General features: G+C 33.4%; 1 pseudogene across 1 annotated transcript; it reads left to right on the top strand.

Annotated features, from left to right (window-relative positions):
* Nucleotides 1-14311: 14311 nt before the first annotated feature.
* On the top strand, nt 14312-17362 carry LOC149549549 (uncharacterized; annotated as a pseudogene). The gene is made up of 3 exons (XR_016354475.1): nt 14312-14689; nt 14772-14915; nt 15005-17362. The product of XR_016354475.1 is annotated as an uncharacterized LOC149549549 (transcript).
* Nucleotides 17363-26382: the final 9020 nt, after the last annotated feature.

Below are 26382 nucleotides of genomic sequence, written 5' to 3'. Positions count from 1 at the left end.
TTTGGTAGTTTCTGATGTGTGCATTATATATTTCAGCCAAGATATAATGAGGTGATGCATAGTCAACAAGTGATAGAGGATAGCTAGGTGATGACATCAGTGAGTGTGCAAGACTTGGAGTTTCATGTGTAGAGTTTTGTATAGACTGTGAGCCGATAGTGCTATTGTAATTGTAATTGATTGCATATCTTATTTTAATTAATTGGGAAAGCCTTAAGGACAAATCAAGGAATTATTATGAAGGTATGGTATAAAGAAAATATTTTTTCCTTGATTTTAAGTGTATCAATTATCTATTGTGCATTGTATTTGTGAAGTGGAAAAAGGAGTAGAGTGTTGATTGAATGTGTGTAAGAGATCCAAGGGATTATTCGATGTGCATTTCATGATCTAGTTACAAGATCAAAATGAGTAGAAGTTTGGTTGATAGGATAGAGATAGAGGAAGGAAGTTCAATTCAGTTCTATTATTTTGTAATGAATAATAAAGAGATCATTTGGATAGTGGGTTCATTGGTCTTTCCCTCAAAGATGTTTGGTCAATGGGTCCAGCTATCTTCCATAACTCCTAACAAGGTTGGAATCCCCTAATAGGGATTCAAAGTCTCCTAATAGGGACTCACATGTATTGAATATTGTAAAAGAATCCTAATAGGGTCTATCCTCTAAAAAATAATATTTATATTAGTACATCATCTTTTGGGTACCATCCTCACTGGGGTTTTCCCTCTAATCGAGGGTTTCCCTAGTTAACATATCTAGTGTTATTGTGTATGAGTATCTTTTTGTGGTCTCAATTTACATTACTTATATGGTTAAGATTGTTTAAATTTTTTATTTATGATATTAGTTGGATAACTAATTCACCACCCCCTTAGTTATATCAATGGAGAATATATTCTAACAGTGGTTTCTTCCCTTCTTCCTTAAGAAGAAGAAAATGTTCGAATGTTGATTGATCCCACCCAAAATGAAACCTCTAGTAAAACTAAATGTAACTATCACAATTGTCATTTTCATCATAATAATCAAGCTAGAGTCCATCAATGTGCTTCTCAAAATAGTGCTTTACCACATACACCTTCTCATCCTTATCTTACCTTTGACAAATCCATGCTTGAGCCAATGAAGGAAGTAAATTTAAATAAAATAAATATGAAAAAACATGACGATACTATTCATATATTAGATTCTATACAATTACTTTAGATGAAAAAGATACTCTTGATGATGATATTCTTGATTCTATCAACATATTCATGATAGTGATTCGGATGACATGTATGAGACTATTGATATTGAGAATGATTTACCATATATTATTTCAAAACAATAATCTATTACTCCTAGTGAAAAAGAAAGTGACCTATCTTCATAGTAGGGTATTTATTTGGAACTAGTTATTGTTTAATCTGTGATTCTTGATGTTGCTCTTGCTGCAAGTTTCCTACCTTTCTAAACACTATGGGCCTAAATAGGGGTATACATGATATGCTTGACTACATATTCGCATGCAATAGATTTCATGTTTTTTCCTATTTTTATGTGCTTCCATTGTGATGTGTTGCATGTCTATTTTATTTAGATTTATTTAAAGGAATTTAAAATGTCATGCACATTCTTCTTTTATTTTTTCTTTTCCTCTATATTTTGTTGTACATGTTATGGTGTGCATGAGTTGTAATTCATAAATTTTCTTTTATGTTATTTTCTTATGATAATTAAATATTTTAGCTACCTATTTTTTTTGGTCTCCGTGATGCAAACCCAAAAAGACTCTTCTTCATAAATCTTCCACATGTTTCGTCCATTGTAATTGTAGTTCAATTGTATTTTAGAGATGATGATATTTAATTTTGACATAGTACTATAGATATTATATTATGATCATATTGACCCTTGAGTTGGTTGATCCCTTTCACTCCTTTTTTCTATGTGCCTATTTATCTTGATTTGTCCTTTCTTGGGTGTATTTAACATTGGAAATATTTCTCATGGATGAATGTATGCTCTATTAAAATAATTTCTCTAATTAAGGCATTTGTAAGAAATTTATTATGGGGTATACAAACCATTCACATTTTGTACACATGCACTATCACTTTGTATTTGGTCCTATGACTAGATGTATTTTCGTTCCTACTGAGTTGTCATTTTGCACGATGCTTAACTATAGGAATCCTTTCAAACTCCTCTTTTGGAAAGTTAATCTGGGATCAACTCCAAGGTTTCAGGAAATCTTGTGACTTATCGGAATCCACTTAGTTGAAGATAAATGTATTTTTTCACTGGGAGGCCTTTGCTGGTTCGAAAGATTTGGAAAAGATGTAGAATCTTCTTACTATCTCAAAAGAATAAAACACACAGAAAGAAATATATTTTTCTATTTTTCTATTTTTAAATAAATGCAATCTAACAATGCAACTATATGAATTCCTAAATTAAAAAAGTGTTTGTAAAAGAAAATAACCAAGCTAGGGTAACAAGAAGTCTAAGAAAATAACATGAAAAGTAAATTTCTAATGGACATAAGCTATGAAAACAACATGTCTGTGAGTTAAGCCTTTGAAAAGATTGGTAGGTAACTAATGAAAGTAGGAGCAACACTTCCTTAATTCAACTAATGCAATCGTTGATGGGAATTTAGTAACCATAAGATGTTTCACTTTTCATCAAATCACAAGGCCACAAAAAGTGCCCACATGCCACACAAAAAGCTATGCAAGAACAATAAGGGTGATCCCTTCTTGAACTAAGTACACCAGTGAAATTTGTAGCCCTGCAGCAAAAAAATTATTGGCTCAATTACACTTCATGAACATACATTCACAAAATATAACACACTTAAGAAAGAATCACTACACTCCAAATGAAAGCACCAAAAGTATATATTATTGCATCAAAATAAAAGCCTAGAATACATAATACATTCCTCAATTTATAATAACTCTTCTCCTCAATTTTTTTTGGGAGTGAGAGATATTGTTATACAAACATATGCTTCTAAACTAATAAAAAACATCTATTAATGTGTAAACTAACTCTCTAACTGGTGCTTAGTAGGACTCCATCCATATTTATATCATTAAATGGATACATGGGCCTTTACATCTCTTAAAATAAATAAAGCATGAGAAAATAAGAAGAAGAAAGACATTAGATGATGTAGGAGCCTTTGGAAGTGCCAAAAATAAAAGCTCCATGTTCACTAGGTCTTTGTAGGAGTTAAACTATCGTTAGAGTGCATTTTCAATGCATGGAAAGCTATAAGTTTAGAACTAGCAGTTAACTATCAGCACACCTCTAAATTTGTTAAAAACTTTTGGCACACCTATGTAAAAATACACCTCGATAGTAGTGCTCGTGGTGCACCTACACAGCTTGGAAGCAGGTTCAAAAAATGCAAAATTTCATTGAGTGTCAAAACTAAAATTCAATCTTCTAGATTTTTTTCTCCTTCATACTACAGCAATCTCTGGGTATTTTGTCTTGAATTTCTCAATAATCTTGTTGACTTGAACTACATCTCACAAATCTAAGACTTAATACTTGTCCTTCACTTTCTGCCTATAGTTGCCCACCTCAACGCGAGTCTCTGCAAAATCTGCTAGTTTCACATCCAAGTCTAATAATGCTTCTTCAGTTCTAAATGCTTATCTAATATTATCATCATTAGAAGCTTTTTCCAAAGTCTTGCAAAATTGTTCAACAACTTCTTCCATCTTCATCAATTTTTCCCTTGAATCATCCTCAAAAATATCTAAGCATGCATCACTATAATGTTTCTCTGCCTCTAAAATTTTCTCTTGGGTTTGATCCTTGAGCTTATGAATCTCCACATGTAATGTTTCCATTTCTTTATTGCCATCTGCAATCTTCTATATCCAATCATCAATTTTAGTTAACTCTTCTGCTTCTTCTAGGATAACCTTTGGGACTCATGGGAAAGGAATAACTCTCCTAATCATCTTTTGTCTCCTCCTGACCAGAGTCTTGATCTTCCTTCTCTTAGGAGTGGATAGGGAGGCTTGTATGTCTTATTGTAGTGGAGACACTTCTTGGACTTCTGTTTTAATCTCTTCTTGCCATTGTTCAGTTGGTGACCTACTTAAGGATTGTCCTGGGTCTGTGTAGCTTCAACATTCTTTGACTCTTGTACATTTTTTGCCCTAGGTTGTGGTGGTGCTTGATTTTGTTCCTCTTCTAGCTCGGCTTGTTGGGGAGAACTTGTCTTCCTCTTGCCTTTACCTTTCTGAGCCTTGTAATATCCAACTTCTCTATCAAGTTGGTGCATTTTTTTCAGCCTCACTAGGGACAGAGCTATAAAATTGGGCACTATTACCTTGGCTCCTCTACCTTTTGTTGGGTCGGTTTTAGTGTGGAAGACTACTACTTGAGGAATTGGATCCAATTTGATGGGTCTTTTGATAAAATCCTTAATCAATTTAATGGCATGCCTAGCCCTATGATTAATATCTAAGTTTTGTCCCTTATCAATCTTAGCATTCATAATTGGTCAATCACCAATCTTGTCCCTATTGAACAATGGATCAAGGACATCCTCATAATCCTATTTCATAATCTTCAAAGGAACCTTTATCTTCAATGCACTACTCACCAGATAGAGAGTTATCCTACAATAATCCTTTATAAGAATATCATAGTCATCTGTCGAATTCATCCTATGGTCCTCAACTACATCTTCATGTTTAAATGTCTTGCTAGCCAAATACAATGTTCTTCTAATGTTATCAAAATAAGGATGAGGAGAGTTATATTCCTCCAAGGGATACTAATCCCACTTAGGCTCAAAAGATGGAATATCTTATCTTTGGACCACACTAAATGGTCCTATAGTAAGAGAGCACACCCAGGTTATTTTGTGTTGCTTCCTTACTCTGTCGTATGTAGACAAGAGTTGTCAAGTGATCTCAAATAGTATAAGTCTATCACTTGGATATCTGGAGAGCTTCTTGGATTGATAGTCATACTCGCTACCCTCAAATAAGTGAATGTTCAATATTGGATATAGTAGGCCCCAACTTCTGAAATCTTTTGCTCCACCTCCTTTGACATCGTCTTCGCATAATCCCCTTCAATGAATCGGGTAATTGCAAATATAAAAGCATCATTCACTATCCTATATTCCTTGTTGTGCCCTGGAAGCTTTTTTTCACCAACTGAAGGTATACTATATATGGCCATGCATTTATATCTTGCATGCTACCCTTTTTGGAGAGTCCTAGATAATTTCTAGCCCTTATAGCTAACAAGTATACCAAATATGATGTCATGTAGAACTTATGATTATTCTTACCAGCTACTCATCCAAGTTCTCACTAAGAATAGAAGCCCAATCAATTGACATCTTTGATATCTTAATAGTCTCAATAAAATGCACCATCCATATATTCAAGTGTCTTGATGTTGGCAACCCCATGACTTTACTCAATAGTATTATACAATACCTGATATCCTCTTTCATGTAACCTCTTATAATTTCCACTTTACCTAATTTATGCCCTAGAGGAGTCTTCTCAATGAGGTATGAGGACTGAATCATTTCAAATGCTTCCTCTACATGTTCTTTATACCATCCTTCCACCTAGTGATATGTTAGTCTAATAAATTGATCTACCCTCGAAAGATGGAACATGTTCTCTAAGTTCTTAGATCAGAGTTCTAGGATGATCTCTCAAGTTATACTCTTTACGACCCTTTCTTTAGAGACATAGTTCTTTGTTAGTGTCATGATCAGCTCTGAGGATTGTATTGATATTGGATGTGATGTAGCATTGACTAGTCCTGATCAAATTAGAATGGATATCAATGGGAGCTCTTTGTAGGCTTGTTGCACAATACCAAGAATATGTTCTAGTCTATATGACCAAGTTCGGTGTCCTGGATCTTTGAATAATCATCTTTAAAGCATGAGTTTTCCGAAACACCTTGAAACTTGAACACCATTAGTTTTGGGACCATCTTTGTGGCAAGGGAGGATGATGAATAAGCCATTGAATCTACACAAAAAAAAAATTTATTGGTCTAGAGTTGAACAAAAATAAATTAATACCAACCTTAACGATCACACAAAAAAACCTAGAAAACCCTAATTGATGAAAACATCCAAAAATCTCAATTTTTAACCCTAGAAGGAAAAAACAAAGGCGCACCTAACACACCTTGAAGGTGTGCTATCCTTTGTCTAGCCTTAAAAAATATGAGAGTGCACACCAATGCACTTTGTGGGGTGTGCTAGGTGTGTACCCTTATATTGCTTTGGCGCAAAAAAGGGTGTGCATTTAGTGCACCTTATGTGGTGCATTAAATGTGCACCCTTTATTCCTTTCTAAGGTATTCTTATGATAAAGGTGTGCAGTTTTAAGAGTTTTTAATGTTTTTGGAAAGAAAAATGGTGCGCAACTGCACACCATTACTTGGTGTTCTAATGTTTTATGTTTTTCTATGTAACTATGAGGAGGCATGGTGGCATGACACATCAGTGTACCTGAGGAGTTGCACTGGTGCTACTGTGGAGCTTAGAAGAAGAAAATAAAGTAAGGAGGGGAAGGGCATTCTCACTTTTATATACTTAGGATCTAGCACACCTCTTAGAGGTGGGTAGCTACACACTTTCCAAGAGAAAGTTCTGTCTCTTTGTTTAGCACACTAGCAAACCTCACTACAAGTGCACCATTTTTCTTGGAAAAATATGATTTACCCTCTCAAATTATGATTTCCAAAGTCTAGGTTTTCAAACCCAGACTTGGATTTGACCAAAGACATCAGGAAAAACCCTAGAAAAGACTCACACCCTAGACTAGGGATCTGAAAAGTTGAAAAATAAAGTAGGGGGTCCCCATTTCTAGGAAAAATGGGGTGTGCACTTTGAAACCACAATAGATTCCTTAATAGATATACTTTCATTAAGGATATATCTGTATTTTCTTTTCAATCCCTAATGAACCTTACGTTGCCTTAGAATAGATTGTAATTTTGGAATGCTTAACAAATATTCTTTACTTAGGGAGAGATCCTCTCTTCTCCTTGTTGACAGGACTTTACAAATCTTACCTTCCCTTAGGATAAGTCATTTCTTCACTAGATCCCTTATTGGATGTACACTTTCCTTAAGGATAGATCCTTGGTAGATTGAACTAGAATTACACATTCTATAAAAATTTCCAATTCCATTTTTTCTGGCACCTTTTTTGTGTGGTACATAGTAAGACACAATCTTACTAAGGTAGGTGATAATTTTTTTATTTATCTCCCTCTCTCTTTTGGGAGATGTATCTTCTATCTTTGTGATAGATTTAACAAGGACTACAGTTACTTATGGACATGATGTTTCCTTCTCTCCTTGACCTTGACGATATCATATTATGCATTTGATCTACTTTACCATGAATATGAGCTCACCTCATAGTCTTGTTAAAGTGGGAGCTAAATGTTCCATCCTAAAAGGTTAGAACCTACAATTTGAGGAGATAGGATGTATTAGACCTCATTTAGTGATTTGAAAATCCAAGTGTATTTATTCATTATTTTTAGCATCTATCATTTTTTCTTCTAAATCTTTTCATGCATTCCAAGCCTCAATTTTCTTTTTAATTAATTTTATGTGGTCCAGGCCAATAAATGTCATCCCAATCATTGGGGTTGATTTAACAAAATCTTTGAGCGCAGTATGATAGTGTTTCATTTTAGGATCTTACTTGTAGTTAGACTCACAATATTGAATCATGAAATTAGTAAAAAAGGTTATCGAATCCTCTCATTTTGATATCCATCCATTGTGAAATCTATCCATAATTTATGAGTAATCCATTTTTATCAAGAAATTATTGGCTCTTTTGAGAGTAGATGCAATCAAGCTAATTGAGAATTTGGATTCAATATCTGAAGAAAATCATCCATCTCAAGTTCTCCAAGTCTCCCATTCTTCAAGATCCATTCAAGAAAAGGAAATATTCTCTCATTGATGGAAGTTACTCTCTCCCATGGTGACCAAGAAGAGAAGATCATAGGTAAGAAAGAAGATCCACACATATTATTATCTGTCATTCTCCATTGAAATGATCAAGCGTAAATTCATTCTAGATATAAGATTAAGCCAATGTAGATCCATGTATTTGGGAGAACATCCTTAACTCTCAAACACATAGAAAGTTAGAATAAAAGCATCTTCATGGGTCAATCAGATCCTAACATCCACTAGTGAGGGTTTCTCATGCAAGGTGAATACTTAAATTTATCTTGTTTACATGTAAGCTTTATTTCATTTCAAGTCTAGTTCCTAGCAAGGGCTTGATCAAATAAATGCCTCCACCACCACTAAATTTCACTTTTTCTTGTGTGTAGGAATATGTGTCACATATTTTGATCCATATATTTAGAATTTTAGAACTAATGATTAGATTTCTATATAGTTCACCAATTTTTATGCCTCCAGAACAAGATTGATTTTCTTGGAAAAGGTCAAATTTGGTCAACATTTCATTGGAAATATAATTTTTGTATAGTTGGGAGTTACATGTCTTAGAGTTCCAAATCCAAAATAGTTGAACTATTATTTGTTAGTTTTGCAACAATCAAATCTAGACATGAAGTTTGTTCCTCTTCTTCTAGCTTTAAGGCGAGTTCTTTATTTCCACTTTTCTCTAGTATTTACTTTTATGCATAAGATCTAATATCACATCTTGTTAATAATAATTTAATTTATATTAACATAAATATGTTTCATACATTTTTATATCACAATCAGATTCTATCCATATAGGGATATCCAAATCTGCCTTTTCCTAGTTCTTACATTGTCACCCCTTCATCCTTTTTGGGTTTTGCTAATCAAATTTGTCTTTTAAAGGATGGTTTTTTTAATGCATAATAAGAAAAAAAAAATCTTTAAAATTATTGAACAATCCATTTGTTAGCATGAATGTAGATGATATTCCTATGGGGGAGTATATTAGCATTGTTGGAGACATTATTTAGAGCTTATGTGTTGCATTCATGACTATGTTTTTCATTGATGTCAACATACTGGTTATTCTACATAGACTGGCAGAGTTACAGAAGTAGAAGCATTTGACATAGTTCATGAATTGAAGATCAACTTGTAAACACTTGAGGTTGTGCTTTATAGTATGTCTAGACACTACAACTAAGAGTGCATACAAAAATATGAAGACTAGACAAAGTTATGAAGATTTGAGTGAATGCAAATTTCTAAAAATGGGTACTATTGTTTGGATTTTATCTCCTCATAGGGATGGACCTAGCTTAAAATGATTGAGACAAGGGTTGAAAACATGTTAGAGATGCCTTAGTTTAGAAGGCATAATCTAAAGATCATCAAGTAAAAATTTATGAAGATTGTGACTCAACAGTTTGTTTGTAATCATGGATAAAGTGTAATATTTTAACGTAACATGTATTTTAATATCTTATGATGGTCCTATATTATTATTATTATTGTAAATTGGGAAAGTCTCAAGGCCAACTCAATAACTTGTTTAGGACTTGGTATATAGGATTTATATGTCTTCCTTAGATGTAATGTATGGTATGCGGTTATATCTATCTAATATGTATTGTGCAAGCTTGATATGTGAGCTTGTGAAGATCATAATAGAGTTTGGTGTGATAGAGGCACAATGAGCTTACAAGGAATGATATTTGGCAAGGCAAGTTGCTGGTTGGACAATTGTTATTTCACATTATATTATTTAGAAGGAATGGTGATGAGGCTATTTGGATAGTGGGTTCAATTGTCCTCCTTTCAACTCGTTATAGGGTTGGCACAACTCCTAACAAGGTTGAAATTTCCTAACAGTGATTCAAATTCTCCTAATAGGGATTGATATGTACTTATTGCATTTCATTGACTCCTAATTGGGTCTATCCTCTAACAAGGAAATTTTAGATTAATACATCATTTTGTGGGTACCATCCCCACTAGGGTTTTCCCTCTGATCAAGGGTAAATCACTAGTTAACATAAATGGTGTTATTGTGCATGGTTATCTTTCTTTGGTTGGTGAATCTACTATTTACATGTTTTAGAATTAATAAAGACATTGAAAGTTGTTTTAAGAGCATAAGTGATTCACCCCCCCACCCCTGTCCCCCAGTTATCTTGGTGGACTTTACTTTCTCACACTATCCCCTTTAGCATTTCTCACCATTTCTTATTATACATTATCCAATATGCATTTAAGGAATATAAAGAGAATGTTTAAAGAAATAAAATCAAATATCTTAACTTATTTGGAATAAAAATAAATTTATCAGTACAAAGATTAGGAGATCTTCATTTAGCATTTTAAAGGTATTGGTTTTGTAAAAAATATTTCAAAACATGTAAATTTAATGATGTTGATGAATAAATTTAAGTTGTTTTATATTAACAACATGAATAAAGGAATCATAGGAGATGTTCAACCCCCAATCTTTGAAATCCCAGTCTTAGGGGTGTTATCATTAAAAGAAAGTTCAATTATTTAATATGTGCACATACAAAAAATACATATTTTATGTTTGACATACCACAAACAAACTTCTTTTAAATCTTAGGGATAGCAACTAATTATTGTCCATTTCCATGCACTTAACCCAATGTTACAGTAGGGATTTATAATGCTTTTATATATTGATTTGATGTTTGGTAGTGTTCTATTACATTCTTCAATTATTCCCTCATGATAGTTTTCAAATTTTCCCCATGAAATATTCTTAAGAAAAAATTTCTATTTGCAAGGGGATTTGACTGCTTTTAAGGCATTTCAGAAAAATATTCTCTGTCAATATAGAACTATGAGTGCCTATGCCCTTATTCTAAATCATTTTATAACAACACACAAAATGATAAGAGTTATGCCATATCTAACAATTGTTAAGAATTTACTAGATCTGTAGCTTGTAAGAAAAAATCTATCATAGCCAAAAAAGGAAGTTGTACATATTAAAATGGAAATTTTGAGTTATATACATGTTGACCAAACTTATTTTAAAATTATGTTGTTGTAGAGATGAAATCCAAACCTTGAAGTCTAAAATATTAATCACAAAGTCCAATCATACATTTGATGTAGTCCATTTTTAATGTGGTAAGAGGTTAAATAAAATCTAAATGTTGAGAAATGATAGTCTTAGATTATTTGTCTTCCCTATTTTTCTTAATTTCCAAGTTAGAATTAAAATTTGATCCTTGAGAAGTGTTGTTAAGAAAGGATTAGAATTTCACCCTTGATTTGTAGCTAGATTGCATCTTGTAGCCCAAACTCTAAAGTTTGAGACAATGTGACTTAGATGTTAAGCTCTTAGGGGTGCATCAATTTACTTTTAACCCAAATTCTATGCAAATATGAGATAATACTCCAATTTTTTAGCTATGCACTTTATTTTTAGTAATACAAGTTTTGTATACTTGCATCCCAAGTCTAAATCGAGAGGGGTTGTTCCATTTTTTTCTTCCTTTTGGAATACTTGAGGAGTGACTCATTGCTTGTTTTAGTTGCACCATTAAGACTATGTCATAGTTAGTCCTCCAGTGGTATCATTATGCTTAGGGTATTGATAAGCTTATCAAATAGATTATTAAGTTATACCATCTCATATTATAGATACGTGATACAACAAGACAAACTTTATCACATTTGTATTAGAAAAAAAATGTTTATTTAATTTAATCAATAATGTGTCAAATGAAAACTTTAGACATTGCAACTTAATTTAAGCTTAATCAAACCTAAAACTTTACAATAGATTGAAAGGGTACTTCCTAAAATAACAATGTTCCCTCCCTTAAATATAATATACATTAGATAAATATGATTTATGATTTAGAAGTATGAATAATTAACTTTTTTAATAAGACAAACAATTACCGTCATGATTAAATTAAGTCATTTAAACTGCATGTTATTGTCCTTGAAAGACTTCTCTTCGTTCTTTGAAAGGTGTAGTTGCAATATAATATTGGAAGACTTTTCACGAGCAAAGATTTGGAGTTGTGTGGTCACAATTATTTCCACACTCACTTTGACGTCGTGTGTTTTACAATCAATATTTGCGTGTTGGAAACGATACCTTCCTCTGCACGAGAGTTTGACAAGTATCATCTCTGTCTATTCGACGGAAATAATTCGACGGAAATACTCCCCATTGAAAAGATAATATAGCTTGTCGTTTCTAATCATTCATTTTCTTGTCATCTCTCATTATTGCCGTACTGTTTCAAAAGAACCTAAAATAATCAAACGAGAGAGAGGAAAAACTACATATAATCCTATCTTCCCCTACATGAAATTAGTTTCAAATACTATAAAGAGATGGTGTGAAGATACGAGGCAATGCAATATGTAGCCATGATATTAAATATAATATAGATCAGCCTTATTTTTTATTCTCTTTAAATCTGCATCTCTGCAATTAAATAATATTATTTTGGAGTGATATTAAGTTTGATCTATCAGTTAAATCTCTATAAAATCATAAATACTATTATGAGTAAATTTTGTCCTTATTAATATAATTTATATCTAAATTTGGGTGCTTTTGATTTCAATAAAATTATAAATTATTTTGATCTTTAAATTGATAAATTTACATCTAACTTTGTATCTTTTTGATGAATAGCGGTTTCTAGGTAAGAAAGCTTTTTATAATTGTATCAAAATAAAGTTTGAACATAAGTGGTGTTTCAAGTAGATAGACAAGTTAATATTAGAAATAAATTAATATATGTAGATCTATCATTTTGGTAGCATACTAATGACATGAACGCATTAGGTTATGCATTGAAAAATGATGTGTAAAGATCATTGGTTAAGAATCTAGAACAGTATGCTAAGTCAACATACAAGATACACCAAAATTAAACAAAACAAAAAAATTGTTTTAATTTTAAAACAATTGCTTCAAAAATAGTGAGAAGAGAAGAAAGGCAACCCTTCATCTAATTAGGAGAAAAAAAAACCTACAATTTGAGGAGAGGAGAAAGGGAGTGCGACCCTTTGTGATGACAAATCAATTGAAACCTTTTTTGCTCTTTTGATCTCCATTAGTAGTCATTTCAAAATGGGGAAAAAAAGAGTGTGTACACTTAATCTTCATTTTTCTAAGACTAAAAGAATAAAAAGAGAATAAATAAATTTGTAAGGAATTAATTTCTAGTGCAAAAGAGAAGTAACCTAGTGTGAATGGTAAGAGAAAGTTGTTTAGCTCCACAAAAACAACTCCACAATTCCAAAGGATACTAAGTTAACAAAAATACAAAACAACAAAGGAATAGATGAAAAAAACATATACTGATCTTTAATACAAGAAACAAGGATAATGCTTAGGCTAAGGTGTAGAGGAATGGTACGATGTCATAATATACCACAGAAGGTTACCAAATGCTATTTTTTTATCCCTTGGATAGCTAAATAATTCATGCGAGTAAGTGATGATTCTAGATATTTGAAGAATACGATGAATACCTATATTCAAAATGCAAAGAAATTTTGAAGTTTAAGAAAACACAAATAGATATAAACTAGATGTTGTACAAATAAATTATCGAAGGGTAAGAGTTTGTTGAATGATGTCCACACACGACACTAGCTAGGAGTAAAATACTTCATACAATAGGTATAAAAAATAAAACTTAAAGAAGACTAATGATAACAAATGGAAAACAACATCAATATCCTTAAGATTGAACAACAAGATATAAATAGAATAAAATAATACTAATCTTCCAAAAAAATTGTTTTAAAATTATTTATTAATCTTTTGAAATTAATTTAAAGCATATTTCAAAAAAAAATAAAAAAAATAAGAAAACATTAATATGTACATTTTATCATATATAAGATGCCCTCTAAACTACGATTCGTACATCAAGATAAAATTTGCCTCTGATTATCAGATTAGGCATTCCCGAGCTAAGTTTAAGGAAAGGTGGGATTTTTTTCCCGTCTTCAACAAGCTTTGATTTGATTGCTCCATTCATTTTCGTCCATGTCACGATTGCCGTGTTAAATTCACTTTCCCGTGTCCACCGTCATGTTGACTTGTTCTCCTTCACTCATTTCATGCCGTCTCCTGCTTATTTAATCTCAGTTTCCCTTCCTCATTACTCACTCTTCTTGCCATTGTTCAAGCTATATGCATTAAACCTTTGGTAGCTACCAGCATTTCTCTTTGTTGTTGTTCTATTTATATTTCCAGTAGTAGATATTTTTTAATTTGGTTCAATTCTGATGGTTGTGATCTCTTATCAAAATTACTGTTGTTGCAGATGAAATAATCTGAATTCTTGCCATGGATCGTTCCTCCGTTGTCATATGCTCATGTTTAATCGCACTGTCATGGTATTCACAGATGATAAATGGCAATACCATGTGCCTGCCACACGAAAGAGATGCTCTTCTTACTTTCAAGAACAACTTAATCCTTCACATCTATTGCATTCATGGCAAGGCTTTAACTGCTGTGAATGGAGGGGAGTGGAATGTAGCTCCATCAACTCAAATGTTCTCAAACTCCGTCTTGCCAATCATGTGGAGAATGTGGATAGTTATGTGTATGATTATTGGGGTAGGTCATTTAATGGAAGACTTGCTAGAGATTTGTTCCATTTAAAACAGTTGGAGCATCTAGATCTAAGCTTCAATTATTTGAGTGGTGTTCTACCTAAAGGTATGTTTAACGAAACGATCTTTCATATTTTCTGTTTTAAGCAGCTTTCTCTTACTAGATTTCGTTGATGTTTAACATGTAGGTCTATTTGCCCTGAAAGAATTGAGACATCTGGATTTGAGCTTCAATTATTTAGAAGGTGAAATACCAAATCAGTTTGCCTCCTTGCACAACTTATCTTATCTCGACTTGTGCGAGAACAGGTTCAATGGTACAGTTCCAACAGGTATTTTTAACGAACAAACCTCTCATGTTTCACGATTTAAGCTTCCTCTTATAGAAATTTGAGTGGTTATCACTGTTGTTTACATGCAGCTTTGTTTTCCCTTCAAGAATTGAGACATCTAGATTTGAGCTTCAATAATTTTGAAGGTCAAATATCAGAGCATTTTGCCTCCTTGTACAATTTAAAGTATCTCAACTTGTCCTTCGCTTGGTTCAATGGTACAATTCCCTACCAATTGGGGAATCTCTCTCAGCTGGAAGTTTTGGACCTGTCAGTGGCAGAGGCGGATGATGGTGGACTACTTTCTTATGGTGGTAATGGGGAACTAGTGTACAGTCCTAGTTTAGCGTGGACAGAAAAATTGCAGAAATTGAAATACTTGTCCCTTAGTGGAGTAGTGCTGAATATGACAGGAAAGCAATTGGAAGCACCCCTTTCTCATCTGCCTAATCTCCAGCAACTACGCCTTTTAGGCTGCATGCTTTCAGGGCACATTCCCAATGCTATCCAAAACCTATCGTTCCTTACCCACCTCCACTTGGGTTACAACAACTTTGAAGGACCAGTTCCGTTGTGGTTAGGAAATATGACTACTTTGGTTTCACTTTTGTTGTCTGAAAGTCCATTATTAAGTGGTTCATTTCCCTTGAGTCTCTCTCGCCTGCCTTCTCTAAAAGAGCTCATGTTAGGGGGAGAAAACTTAATTAGTGGAAATCTAAGTCAAATATTATTCTTCTTTCAGGTGCTAATATAAAAGGAAGTATGCCACCTTGTATCGGAAATATCACCTCTCTCATCTATCTTAGATTGAGAAATATGGAAAATATGGAAGGTCCTATTCCTCTTTCCATTGGAAATCTTTCCACCCTGCAAAATTTGGTTTTATATGGCAACTCGTTGAATGGAGAGATTCCACCATCACTTAGTCAAATTCCATCTTTGACTACTTTAGTCCTCGTTAGAAATATGTTGGGTGGAAATGTACCTTCTAAGTTGGGTAGCCTTCCCTCTTTGGTGAATTTAGATCTTTCTCGGAATTCTTTGAGTGGAAATATACCTGCCGAGTTAGGTAACCTTTCCTCTTTGATAGAATTAGACCTATCCTCCAATGTTCTAAGTGGAAATATACCTTATAAGTTGGGAAGTCTTTCCTCCTTGGTGTATCTAGATCTTTCCTTTAATAAACTAAATGGTAGCATTCCCACTTCAATCGCAAGTCTTCCTAGTCTAGAGTTCATTACCCTATCTTCAAACAATCTTCGAGGAAATATTTCTCTTAGTTTTTTTAAAAAACTGACCAAACCTTCTCAACTTGATTTATCCTACAATGAGTTGTCTATCACAATTGAACCATATTGGATACCCACAATTTATTTTGATAGCTTGAGCTTAGCTTCATGTAGTATCGAGGGCATAATTCCACCATTCATTTCCACACAATATAGATTGTCTAATTTGGATCTCTCCAATAATAGTCTATATGGAAATATTCCAGATTGGTTAGGGGTGCTTCCTTTGGAATATCTCAACTTGTCATACAATAACTTGCAAGGAAATGTTCCCTCAAGCTTGATTGCAAAAGGTTTTCAAAGTGTTGATTTGCACAGTAATATGTTACAAGGTCCTCTTCCTTTTTCTTCAGTGCCAACATCAATCATGGAGCTATTAGATTTGTCTCATAATAGATTCACAGGATCTATTCCAGTGGATATTGGCAATCTTATACCATCCATTCAGTTTTTGTCACTTTCAACAAATGATCTACATGGTGATATACCTTCTTCAATTGGCCTTCTACAACATGTGGGGGTTTAGATCTCTCAAACAATAAATTATTTGGTAAAATACCATCAAGGATAATTAACTGTTCTAGTTTAACAAGATTAAACTTAGCAAGTACTGGATTAATGGGAGAGATACCATGTCATGTGGGAATGCTAAGTGGACTCAGTTCACTTCATCTCAAGGACAATATGTTAAAGGGAAACTTGCCATCAAGCCTTAAGAACTGTTCTAGCTTGCAAATTCTAGATTTGGCCAACAATCATTTTTCTGGGAACATACCATCTTGGTTGGGTTAGTTCTCTAAATTGATGATACTGGTTTTGAGGTCTAACAAGTTTGAAGGAAACATTCCACATCAATTAAGAAATCTATCAAGTCTCCATGTTTTGGATATTTCACAAAATTATTTGATAGGTTCTATCCCACATCAATTAGCAACATTGAAAAGTATGAGGAATTCTACAATGGGAAACTCACATGACAATGATGGTGGCTCTTACTATTACAAAGAAGAGATCCAAGTGTTCAACAAAGGATTAGAAATGGTGTATGTTAGTTCAGTGATGTTACTTATAACTTGCATTGATCTATCTGTAAATAATCTATCGGGCAACATTCCTTCAATAATGGGGAATCTTAAAAGTCTTCACACATTGAACTTATCATATAATAGTCTTTCAGGAGAGATCCCAAGGAGTTTTGGATTACTTACAGAGTTAGAGTCACTTGATCTTTCATATAATAAACTAAAAGGAAAGATTCCAAATGAAATGCTACAAGTTTGCTATCTAAGTTTTTTTATTGTATCCAACAATAACCTTTGTGGAAGAATACCAGAAGGGAGACAATTTAATACATTCAATTCCACTTATTTCTCTAGAAACCCTGGTCTTTGTGGATTCCCAGTTAACAACAAATCTTGTGGATGTGGAGAGATGTCAAATTATAACATACAAACCCCTATTCTTGGGAAGGAGGATGATGAGGGAGGAGAAATTCCATGGCACTGGTATGTAGAGTGGATGGCAAGTGCTTCTATTGGATTTTGGGGAGTATTTGGAATCTTGGCTGCAAAAAGACATTGGAGGAAAAGATTCGTTCATGCATTAGATGAGATGGCAATAAGTTTATTGAGTGGATTGATAAATAAATAACAATCTAGTAAAAATTTGTAGAATCATTATCCTCAAATATTGTGATTGCAATGAGATTACGATGTAGTTTTATTGTAACTACAAAAATTTGATGTCTTACTTCTCACATTTATGAAGAAAAATATTAAAAGTATATGATGTTTTATAAAACAATTAATAAATCCTAAGTTAATTCAATAAATTATTAGTACAATTTTTATGGTTTAAAATTTTAAATTAAAATTTTAGATATTTGTATTCAACATAGAAGTACAAACATTCGACTTAGTATTTTCATGATTATGTTTTGACATTAATATTTTTTATTTAACTAAAATACAATTGTTGACTAATAATTAGAAGATATTCATTCAATAAGTAAATTTTTTAAATATTTCAATTCAATTTTTTGTATTATTCAAGAATATGCGTGTTGTTGAGGACCAATTATATCCTAATAGAATAAAACCATATGTTATACATGCCTTAAAGACAAGATAAATAATGTTAGCATTATGATTTTAAAATAAGATTAGTAGAAGTTAATTGGTGTAATTATATTTGCAAATATTAATACTAAAAAAACATAGGTGCATCCCCAAAGTTATATAATCAAACATTGTCATTGAAATAACACATCCCATATTTCAAAAATCTTAATATTATAATCCTATCACTAATGTATTTTTGATATATGTAAACATACAATAAAAAAATTAAATATATACTTACTTCAAATAAGAAAAAGGTCAATTTAAGTAATAAATATTTATTTCCATTTTCTAAATATTTCTAAGATTTATGTTAGATTAAACTAAAATTCAATTCAAAGATATTTAACCAACTTTTTCTAATTAAATCATTAATAGGTATCTTTGCATATTTTTGTTACCTCATTCTTTTGTGATGACAATTTTTTTGTTGATAATTTTGATTAATGAAAATGGTTTGCTAAGGACACTCTTAAGATTTTCACAATATAATATATCATTCATTATAATTTTATTGGGTTATTATTATTATTTTCTGTATGCATAAAATGTAAATTATTAATAAAAAAAAATTCATTTATGAAATCACTCAACATTCCTTCAATTTGAAATGCAAAAAATGTACATAAATAATTGTTTTCTTAAAAATATTTTCCTATATTTACTCATATATCCTTAATATATATTAATTTTTTTAAGATAGCTAATGAAGGGTGCCCCCCTTAATACCTTAAGCACATAATAGAAACAAAGAAATAACAACAATTCATGAGAATAAAATATGGGCTTCTTATTATCACCGCAAATGCGCAATTCCAATATGCTAACCCACATGGGTGTCTTCATTATAGTAATCTGCAAGACAAAGCTACAAACTATCACCTAGAGTTGTCCTAGACAATCTACATATATTTTTTAAACATGCAATTTTATACCACTCGAGAAGCTTCTAGACACTCAAACTCAATACCTTGGGCCGATAGACCCTGACAATACATATAGAGTTGGCCAAATACACCATTGACATTTATTTTGGAAGTTTTGGTTGGCCCAACTTCGGAAGGCCATAAATTTGGAACTATTGCTCTGATTGGCTATTATAACCACTTTTTAGAATCCTCAGCTTCTGATCTATAGGCTTGGATTTGCGTAAGCGACCATTCGTTGAGTTTTTAGGCCTCATTCGGGCACGTTTATGCCTTCAATAGTGACCCTGGAGTTTTTATAACAAAATTTTACACAAAAAATATGCAATAAATCCATGAATACTCATGATATGGCACTTAGCCTCAATTGGTTGGCCGATATATCCAAGATGAACATCCACCGTTAAAATTAAGATATTATGAGTTTGTATGACTGACTTACTAAGTAGCAAACCTCCAGTAACAAAAACTCTGCACTGAGACAACCCTTATTCAAGAAACAAAAAGGAAATATTTTTGGGAGATGCAAGATTTCTCTTACACCTAGGATGCTCTTGCATCAAATGCCTAGGGTAATTTGAGAAATGACCCCGTTACATCTCAAGTATTTAGAGGAACACCAAGATAGTTAACCTCCTCCCTTGCTAGCCACGATGAATCTTCTACTAGCCTCCCTTTTCATTTGACCAGGCATTCTTCATAAGTTATGTTCCTTGTAGTTTTTCCAACATGACTATCTAGTATCTCCTTAATCTCTATTGTAGCTAAACTATTTTCTTGAATACTCCACTGTGCTTCTGCAACTTCATCTCGATCACCTCCTTCATAATACTTTGTCAAATTTGAAATGTTAAATACTAGTCAAGTATTCAATTCAACAGACGACTCCACTTCATACGCATTTCCATAATCATGCCTTTTTACTATCTTGCATGGTCCAAACTTCTTCATTTTCAGCTTATTATATTTACCCACTTAGAAAATGCTCCTTTCTCAAATGAACCATGAGTTCATCTCAAATTTGGGATTCCTTATACCTCCTTCTCACATCTTCTTTAGCTTTATACGATTTATTCATCTTAACAATGTGCTTCCTCACCTCCGAATGGATACTCTTCAATTGTTAAGCAAATTCTTCTACTTCAACACTACTTATTTCTCCTTTATCCAATTGCCTCAATTTAGAAGCATTTCTGAGACTGCTCCCATATAAAATCTGGAATGGTGATTTACCAATACTCCTATTAACATAATTATTATATGTAAATTTTTCCCGTGGTAAGATTTATTAGTACTCCTTTTGGTTTATCTCGAACCAAACATCTCAACAAGTTTCCCAAACTACAATTCACAAGTTCTATCTCTTCATTAGTCTTTGGATGAACTAAAATTCAATTCTATCTTCAATTTCTTCCACAATGTCTACTAGAAACACCTAGCAAATTTGGTATCTTGATATGAAACTATACTCTTTGGCCGACCATGTAGTCTCACCTCTTCTCGAAAAAACAACTCTGCCATGTATGAACACCATCACTAGTCTGCCTGTAGAGAATGAAATGTAACATCTTTGAAAATCTTTCAACCACTACAAAAATAAAATTATGCCCTCATATAGTCCTTGGTAATCTAAGAACAAAGTCCATGTTGACATCCTCCCACAACTTCTCTAGTACAGGTAATGGCTGATACAACCATGTATTCTACTTCACTCCTTTTGTCATCTAACATACTCTGTAACTCTACACAAACTTCTTCACATCTTGCTACAACTGTGGCCAATAATAATTCTTAGCAACCAAAGAAATTGTCTTATCTCTCCCAAAATGTCCATCCAATCCTCCACTTTGCTTCTCCTTGACGAGATTCTCTCTCATAGAACTTCTCGAAATGTACAACTGACTTCCTTTGAACATCATACCAAGTTGGATTATGAAATCCAACCACTTTTTCCTATCAAGTGAAATAGGTTTTGTGCAAGCCTTCCAAGTTTCACCAAAATCAAGATCCTCTAGAAACAAATTCTTGAGTTCCTTGAACCGAGCCACCTCAATTTGCATCTCTATCAGTAAAAGTTGTCTTCTACTAAGAGCATCTACAAGTCTGTTAGACTTGTCACTCCTTTGTTTCAAAAGAAATGTATAACTCTACAAAAACTCAACCCACTTACAAATTCCTTTGGTTTAATTTTCCTTGACTATTCAAATATTACAAAGCTTGATGACCAGTATACAAAACAAACTCCTTAGAAAGAATATAATGTCTCCACTTCTTCAATCCCTGAACCTTATTGGCTCAAAAAAACTCCTATTGTAGTACCACTCGCATCACAATCTACTTGAAATACCTTGCTAAAATATGGAAGTGCTAAAACAAGCTACTCTATAACTTTATGTTTCAATAGATTAAAACTCTTATCTTCACCTATAGTCCACTTAAATTATTTCTTATTCCCCCTCATTATTTTAGTCAAGGGCCCACAAATAGTGCTAAAACTTCTTATGAAGTTTCTATAAAAACTAGCTAGTCCATGAAAAGATCTTACCTCTGTAGCACTCTTTGGAGTAAGCCATTCAAGGATAGCCTTCACTTTCTCTAGGTCCATTTTTAGACCTTCTATTGAAACTACAAATCCCAGGTACACCAACTCCTTCAGAAACTTACACGTCTTAAGGTTTATCAACAACTTTTCTTCCCTCAACTTATCAAACACCTTTTGAATATGCATCAAATGCTCCTCCAACATCTTACTAAAGATCAAAATACCATCTAGGTAAACAATGAAAAACATACCTAGAAACTCCTTATGTACCTCATTCATGAGCCACATGAAAGTTCTCAGTGTATTGTTTAGTTGAAAAGACATGACTAACCACTCGTATAGTCCTTTCCTTTTATTGAAAGTAGTATTCTACTCATCACCTTCTCTAATGTGAATTTGATGGTATCCATTCTTCAGATCTATTTTTGTGAAATACACAACTCCACTCAAATAGTCCATAATATAATCCATCCTTGGAAATGGAAATCTATACTTGATTGTGATCTTATTGATAGCATGATAATCTGTGCACATCCTCCATTATCCATTCTTCTTAGGTGCTTATACTAGTGGTATAGAACATGGACTCAAACTCTCCTGAATCAACCCCTTGTACAACAACTCATGCACTTGTATATTCAACTCCTCACTTTCTCCTGGTGTCATTTTGTGCACTACCTTATTTGACAAACTGACTCTTGGAATCAAATGCATTTTTTGACTAATCTTCCTCATTGGGGGTAATTCATCAGGTGCATTATCTGACACAATATCCAAAAACTATCCCAAAAAATTTGCAACTTCTGTAGGTACCTCCACTACTTCTTCTTTGCCATCTTTTGGGATTACAATAAAACACATATGTCATTCTCCATACCTTGGAGAAACTCCTTTCCATGAATAAAACATAATCTGGAAGCACTACATACCTCTTTTCTTCTTTCTCCTTCAATGACTGCAACTTGTGTTTAACTCCATCCTTTGTCAGACTATAGGTATTTTCTTTCCCATCATGTACAATGTGCATATGAAACTGCCATGGCCTATCTAACAACATATGACATATGTCCATAGGTATGATATCACACAACACCTCATCTTGCTAGCTTCCAATATTGAAATTTATTGAGCATTGCTCACTGACCATGACCTTGTGGTCATCTTGCACCTGGGTAATATAGTATGGACACAGGTGTTTCTACCTCTTCAAATTGAAATTTGTGACCATCTTTTCTAACACTAGATTTTTAGTGCTTCCACCATAAATGATCACATCACAACACTTATCTTCACATTTTCACTTGGTGTGAAACAAACACCTTTGATCAGGTTCATTCTTACCACTCAACAAGACTCTCCTATTAACTAGGACTTATCCTCTTTAAGCTTCTTCATAATGGGATGATTTGGCATCTTCATTAGTTCATGCACAACTCTAGTTTGGCCTTCAGTTCTCTGATCTATCCTTCCTTGGTGCTAGGAACACTCAAATGCTCTATACGCATCTTCTCCATAGTGAAAATATTTTCCTCGAAAGTCTCCTCTTCTAGATCCTTGTCCTCTACCTCTTTCTCTCTAATCTCTATTATTTTGATCACTGAAACAATTAAAATTGTTTCCCCTTTGGTTTTGAATACTACTACTTTCCTCATCCTTGTTCTTCTGATCATCATTTTGGCCTCCATAAGATTTTCCGCCAATTCTTCCACCACAAACTCTCTTCCACTATTCTTGTTATCAAAATTTTTGTGCAACTTCTTCTCAACTCTTATAGGAAACTGGCATGCCTCCACAATACTAGTCATCCCAACTAGACTCAACTACTCCTGAATGCTTGGCCTTAACCCATTAAGATAACAAGAAACTTTCTCCTTACAAGCTTCTACATGACTAGTTCTAATGAGAACTGTGTAGAACTCTTCAATATACTCTTGAATGGATCTTCTAGCTTGCTGCAACCCTTACATTTTATTTAGTAGATCTAGCTTATAATCCATGGGAATAAATTATCTCTTCAATTTAGTGATCATCTTATCCTATTTGGTGACTTTTTCCTTTCCTCTTCTATTTTACTTCAACTGAATCTCATCCCACTAGATCTTCGCATGTCCCTTGAGTTTCCCCTTTGCAAACTTGACCCTATTAGGATCCTCAATATCTTCATACTCAAAAAATTCCTCCAATTGATTAGCTGCTCTGGCTTAATATTTCTTGAAAATGTGAGAACCTCAAACTTAGGTCTTTTTCCAATCTTGGAGATGGCCTTAAAAAGAATCTCTTCCTTTGGGTTCACAACTACCTCTACTTCAACATTTTCTTCTTCTTTATCTTCATCCTCACTTTCATCTCTTATGAAAAGATTTATTCTTCTGCAAACTTGTTCTTCCAATGCTTGCATCTTCCTCTGGAGGGCTCTAAAACTCTCAAGTGTAACACCTATAGCTCTTCCACTACACTCTCTTCATGGAGGCATTTTCACACTTCTGCTAAAACCCTAGTATGAAAAGCCTCATAATCAGTGATCTGTCTACACACTCAGCTTAAACCATAGTCCTGGTGCAACTGCCTCATAATCAAAAATTTGTTTACACACTTAGGAACTCCTTCTCTGATATGACTTGATGAACGGTGCTTCCCTTAATACCTTAAGCACATAACAAAAAGAAAGAAATAATTATTATTTACGAGAACAAAATATGCACTTATTATTAACGATGCAAATGTAGAATTATAGAATTCATAATTACAATATGCTAACCCACATGGTTGCCTTCATTACAGTAATTTACAAGACAAAGCTATGAAATCACTGAGAGTTGTCCTAGTCAATGTACGAGCATTTCTTAAATAGACAATTTTGTGCCACCTGGGAAGGTTCTAGATACTCAAACTAAATACCTAGGGCTAATAGACCCTAACAATACATATAGAGTCGACCAAATATACCTTTGACATTTATTTTGGAAGTTCTGGTTAGCTCAACTTCAAAAGGCCATAACTTTTGAACCATTTCTTCAATTGGCTATTATAACAACATTTTAGAATCGTTAGCCTCTGATCTACAAGCTCATATTTGAGCAAAGCACCCATCCGTCAGGTTTTTTAGGCCTCTTTCAGGCACATTTAGTACTTCAATGGTGAGCTTGAATATATTATACCAAAATTGTACTCCAAAAATATGTAATAAATCTATGAATACTCACGATATGGCATTTAGTCTCAACTAGTAGGCTGATATATCCAAGTTGAACAACCACCTCTAAAATTAGGACATCCACATGTAGGTCTATTTTCCCTTAAAGAATTGAGAAATCTCGATTTGAGCTTCAATTATTTTGAAGGTGAATTACCAAATCAGTTTGCCTCCTTACACAACTTATCTTATCTCGACTTGTGTGAGAATAGGTTCAATGGTATAGTTCCAAAAGGTATTTTTTACAAAGCAACCTCTCATATTTCATGATTTAAGCTTCCTCTTATATAAATTTGAGTGGTTATCACTATTGTTTACATGTAGCTTTATTTTCCCTTCAAGAATTGAGACATCTAGATTTGAGCTTCAATGCGTTTGAAGGTCAAATATCAGAGCATTTTGCCTTCTTGTACAACTTAAAGTATCTCAACTTGTCCTTCGCTGGGTTCAATAGTACAATTCCCTACCAATTGGGGAATCTCTCTCAGTTGGAAGTTTGGGATCTATCAGTGGTAGAGGTGGATGATGTTGGACTAGTTTCTTATGGTGGTAATGAGAAACTAGTGTACAGTACTAGTTTAGCGTGGACAAAAAAATTGTGAAAATTGAAATACTTGTCCCTTAGTGGAGTAGTGCTGAATATGATAGGAAAGAAATTGGAAGCACCCCTTTCTCATCTGCTTAATCTCTAATAGCTCCACCTTTTAGAATGCTTGCTTTTAGGGCACATTCCTAATGCTATCCAAAACCTATCACTCCTTACCCACCTCCACTTGGGTTACAAAAAATATTGTAACAAAAGTTTGCACCCTTATCCAAAGTTTTTACCTAAGGACAACCTTGTGAAACATGGAAACAACCTCCAAGCTATGGAACTTGAACTGTGAGGTTGAGTCTCTAGAGAAGGCCAACTTCCTTTACTATCAAGGTGCACCTAACTACTCTTGGAGAGGAAAAGGGAGAAGGAATGCATAGGAGAAACTCTACCTACTCTAACCTAAGGGGGTGATGCACCAAAATAGAGTGTTCAAACCAATCTCTACCCATACATGCACTATTGAACCATCATAACACCAAAAGATATACACATTCAGACTTGCTTTAATCTAGCAATCACATATAGATCAAAAAACCTAAATAAATGACACAAGGAAAGAGGAGATTCACTTATATACCATTTATAGGCCAAAAGAGATACAGTCATGCACGATTGCAGATATCCACAATACATCAATGAGAAGAAAATAGTTGTTGCACTTTACATCAATGGTTGAAGGAGATAAGGTAAAATGTCATATAGTTTAGAGGCAAAGGGAATTTACAGTGAAATTGTAGAGCAATATCAGAGAGGTCAGAGAAGAGTCGACTTTAAAATTTTTTACAAAAATTGCCTTTAT

Source organism: Cupressus sempervirens, chromosome 7 (genome assembly GCF_028749045.1).
Source record: "Cupressus sempervirens isolate cs-2001-9-10 chromosome 7, ASM2874904v1, whole genome shotgun sequence".
Classification (NCBI taxonomy): Eukaryota; Viridiplantae; Streptophyta; class Pinopsida; order Cupressales; family Cupressaceae; genus Cupressus; species Cupressus sempervirens.
Note: the sequence above shows the minus strand (reverse complement) of the source record. Positions and strands in the feature narration are given on the sequence as shown.